Source organism: Tupaia chinensis, unplaced genomic scaffold (assembly GCF_000334495.1).
Source record: "Tupaia chinensis unplaced genomic scaffold, TupChi_1.0 Scaffold147433_1, whole genome shotgun sequence".
In the NCBI taxonomy this organism is placed as follows: Eukaryota; Metazoa; Chordata; class Mammalia; order Scandentia; family Tupaiidae; genus Tupaia; species Tupaia belangeri.
This window is the reverse complement of record NW_006207284.1, coordinates 2,669,311-2,674,053: the sequence shown is the minus strand read 5'-3', so window position 1 is coordinate 2,674,053 and position 4,743 is coordinate 2,669,311. Positions and strand designations below refer to the sequence as shown.

Genomic DNA, 4,743 nt, shown 5'->3' with positions numbered 1-4,743 from the left:
TCTTGACATAATTGATAAACTTGGCTTCCACTTTGGGAAGAGAACCACCTTTTTCTATACTTGCTTGCATTTTTGCTTTAATGTCTTCTACAGAACTAGGTCCTTTTGGTGTTTTAGGTGTTTTTTCCTGTTTTTTGAATGATTCTTGACTTTTTGATCTTGGTATTGATATTTTTGAGTCTTTTCCGTTCTGGTTTGATTTTTGAGCATTTTTGCCAGGAGTATCTCATATAGATTTCTTCACTGGAGCTTTTTCTTCTGTTTCTTCATCTTCAAAATCATCATCATCATCATCTTCTTCTTCTTCATCATCATCTTCATCGTCATCATCTTCGTCTGCAGCAAGTTTTACTTTTTTCTGTGGAACCTTGCTACCACCTCCAGGGGCAGATAGCTTTTCAGATATACTGAAGAGTTTCACGTCCTCTTCCCCTTCTCATCAGCAGCAAGTTTTACTTCTTTCTGTGGGACCTTGCTTCCACCTCCAGGGGCAGATTGCTTTCCAGATATACTTAAGAGTTTCACGTCCTCTTCCTCTTCTTCTTCTGACTGCATCTTCCTCCACAGCTACTAAGTGCTGTCCACTCATATGCACAGGCCCTGAAGCACACTTCAACCTTAAGACCACAGGTGGTGTTATTTCAGCACCCCAAAGGGAAACCGCGGGCGGTGCAGGCATTCTCAGTGTTGCCAGTGTTACTTTCATTGGACTGCCTTCATAATTCATTGCCTCTGCTTCAACAATGTGCAATTCATCCTTTGCACCAGCCCCTAAACTGACCGTTCTTAAAGACAGCTGGTGTCCATTTTCATCCTTACCCATTTTAAAGTGATAATCTTTGTCGGCCTTTAATTCACAACTGAAAAGATAGTTCTGGGGCCTCAGGGGGCTCATGTCCAAGTCCATCGAATCTTCCATGGGGTGCTGGCACGCACTTGGGTGGGCGAGAAGGCGGACGGAGGTAAACGACTACTGCTCCCTAAAACAGCCGCGCAGGACAGAATCACTCCAAGGAAAGGCCAAATTTCCAGTTTTAATCAGTCAATATAAATGTTTGAAGTTAAACCAAAGAATAACAATCTGAGTGGGATAAATTATAAAAGTTGTCAGAATCTAAATGCAGTTTTCTGTGTCAACTTATGTTAAATCCTGACTAAACTGAGTCTGGGGAGGTCACAAAGAGGTTTCTCATGGGACCAGCAGTTAGTGTAATGGCTATGTTGCCAACTCCCATGTAGTGGACTGCAGTTCAAGTCCTGGACCCGGTTGCTAAAACTCACGCCAGACACATGTGCATGCGTGCCCAAGATCCCGAGAGGAGAATGGAGGAGAAGGGATTGTAGCATGGCCATCCCCCCTAGGGGGTGATTTCTTGCTTTCTGTCTCTCTGTTTCTCTCTGTCTTTCTGGTGAGCACACACGCCCTATAGCAAAAACCTCTGTGAAAAAAAGAGGTTTCTCGTGCTAGTATGTATGCCTGATAACAAGAACTGTCCTCATGCAAAGCCCACTGCTATGTTATACGAGGACTGTTTGGCAAGGACATCTGCCCAGAGACTGCCTGTCCAACCTTGGACTGATGCCATCCTTATTATTGATCCTCGTAGGCAGGATAATTGTCCCAAATCAACTGATATAACCCCCCTCCCTCTTTCCTTCCACTTGTGGTTTTGCTTTTAAAACTCGCTTGAAGATTGTGAGACTTCAGTGCTCATGTTGGGAGCAGTATGAGTATGTTTCACTTGGGCTGCGTGCCAGACTGCAGTCCTCAAACTTGGCCTGAATAAACTGCTTTTGCTTCACATACTTTGCCTCAGTTTACCTATATAGGTCAACAAAATCAAGGCAGAAAACTACATGTGCTGACTGAGTGATGTAATCTTTCTAGAATTCAGGGAAAAAAGGACAAACCATACGCTGGGAGATCAGAAAGTTTCACAGAGCAAGGACAGTGGAGACAGTCTAATAATAGATACATATGCCACGTTGGTAAAGGGTACCAAAGTTTCTGGAAATGAGAGTGCCGTGTAGATTAGTGCGATGTGGGTCCTCATTACAAAGTCTTTAGGGAATGTATTCCTGGTACACTGGAATTTGTTCTTTGGGTTCCCTTCAAGACATGATGTGGGCCAGTTTCTCCCTGGCAGATTTCTTAACATTCTCAGTCTCTCCTCCCAGATGGCAGTCATGATGCCCTTCTAACTTATACCAATGTCCAGCAATGAATGCAGCCGGGGTGCAGAACACACACGCAGCCGCAGGTGGTGGTGTGCAGCTGCGCCATGTGGTGAGCTGGCAAACTTGGTCAGTGCAGAGTACATAGTATGGTGGCTTCAGTAGGCCCCTTTGAGCCCTCATAAAGGCACCTAAAGCACCCTTCACTCCCCTGCCATCTGACTTCTCCCTCCGTGCCACTGAAACTCCTCCCACCATATTCATCTCTTTCCTCTTTGACTGCTCTGCAGCATTCACCCTTGATGACTGATTCTAGAACCTGCTCTTCGCTTTCCAGATTATCCTCCCATTTCTCTGGCTGTTCTTCCCCCTTCTTTCTCATTTTACTCTTCTGTGTCTCCTTAAATGTGGTACTCCCCAGGGTTTCACAATTAGGCCTATTTTCTGCTTCAGCTGCTCTTTGAGTGATCTCATCTACTCCTAGGTGTCCCCTACTATCTCTTCTGAGGAGTCTTCAATCTGTATCTGCTGCCTAAATCTCTCACTCCTAAATTTGAGAGAAGGGGGAGAAACAAACAAACAAAAGCTGTCGATTTCAAATCAGCAGGTGATGTGGGGGTTAAGTCTCTGGATCCTACATAGCTAACTGCACAGTTTGAGTTCCAGACTCAGCAGCTTGAATATCATTCTGGGCACATGTGCATGCAAGCCCAAAATCCTAAGAGGAGAATGGAGGAGAAGGGATTGCAGTGTGTTCACCCTCCCTTCGGGGGAAGTGGGATTTCTCACTTTCCTTCTCTTTCTCTCTCTCTGTCTGTCTCTCTCTCTGGTGAGCTCATGCACCCTATAGTAAATTAAAAAACAAACAAACAAACAAAAAAACCTTGATTTCAACACACCTTTGCTTATATAATTTTTTAAAAATAAAGTGCTTTCGCCCCTCCCGACAGCCACCGCCACACCACCATCATGGACATGAGTCGTGTGCAGCCCATCAAGTTGACCAGGGTCACCAAAGTGCTGGGCAGGACTGGCTCTCAGGGACAGTGTACGCAGGTGCGCGTGGAATTTATGGATGACACCAGCCGCTCCATTATCCGTAATGTGAAAGGCCCCATGCGCGAGGGCGATGTGCTCACTCTCTTAGAGTCCGTAAGAGAAGATCGGAGGCTGCGCTGAATTTTGTGCCAGGTCCTGGATGTCTGGGATGACAGCTTGGCCCAAGGGGGTGATCTGCAAAGTTGATTAAAGTGTTTGTATTATAAAAAAAAAAAATGCTTTCAGGGGTTCAACAGTGATACAGTGGTAAAACACAACACTGCAATATAGATATCATTTAATTAACATATCCATTTTATGATAATTATTAAAATAGTACACTTATATCCAGTCTCTTAATTCATTTTTTTTTCTTTTTAGAGGTTTTTGCCTTAGGGTGTGTGCACTCGCCAGAAAGAAAGAGACAGACAGGCACAGTGAGAAAGTGAGAAATCACTCCCCAGGGGGAATGGCCACACCACAATCCCTTCTTCTCCATTCTCCTCCCAGGATCTTGAACACACACACACACACACACACACACACACACACAGCATGATTTTCAGGCCACTGGGTCTGAAACTCAAACCCCGGTCGGCCAGGTGGTCCAGCAATGTAACTCCTATGCCATCTGCTGGTCCCTCACTTCTTAATTTATAATGTAAGGTGTATGTAAAATGCTAAGTAATTATGAAGTAAAGAATACAGTGAAATTTAAAACCAAGTATACAGGGTTTTCCAGAGAGGCTCAGAGAAACAGAACTAATAGAAACGGAATTAAGAAAGAGCGACAGATATATTTGTTATGAGGAATTGGCACGTGTGATTACCAAGGCTGAGAAATCCCACCATCTGCCATCTGCAAGCTGGGGACCCAGGAGAGCTGGTGATGTATCAATAGTTCAATCTCAGTCCAACAGCTGAGAACCCAGTGAGTCAAACGTGTAATTCCCATATGACAGAGGGGAAGATGAGATTGAGAGATGAGAGATGAGATGATGAGATGAGATAGATATGATGGGGCCCAATAGATGGCGTAATAGTTACATTGCTGGACTCCCACATGGCCGACTGCGGTTCAGTACCAGATCCGGCAGCTTCAAACGCACACCAGGCACGTATGTGTGTATGCCCGCAATCTCAAGAGGACACTGGAGGAGAAGGGATTGCAGAATGGCCATTCTCCCTGAGGGGTGATTTCTCACTTTCTTACTTTCTGTCTCTCTGTCTCTCTTTGTCTCTCTAGCAAATGCACACATCTTATCTCTCTAAAAATAATAATCTCTCTAATAAAAAAAAAAAATGAGACTCCAGCAGAGGGGTTGGAAAGGGGGCAAATTCCTCCTCCTTTTTCCTTCAATTCAGAACCTCCACAGATTAGATGATTCCACCAGCATTAAGGAGGCCAATCTACTTTACTGAATCTGCTGATTCAAATGTTCACCTCCTGCAGAAACACAAACACGATTGGAAATAATGTTTAATCTGGGCATCCAGTGACCTACTCAGATTGACTAAAAAAAAAGCCAT

The 4,743-nt window shown here is 44.5% G+C and overlaps 2 pseudogenes; one reads left to right on the top strand and one right to left on the bottom strand.

Moving 5' to 3' along the window:
* Nucleotide 1: 1 nt before the first annotated feature.
* Nucleotides 2-972, bottom strand: LOC102477468 (nucleophosmin-like; annotated as a pseudogene).
* A 2,162-nt stretch (nt 973-3,134) lies between these two features.
* LOC102470734 (40S ribosomal protein S28 pseudogene) lies at nt 3,135-3,438 on the top strand (annotated as a pseudogene).
* Nucleotides 3,439-4,743: the final 1,305 nt, after the last annotated feature.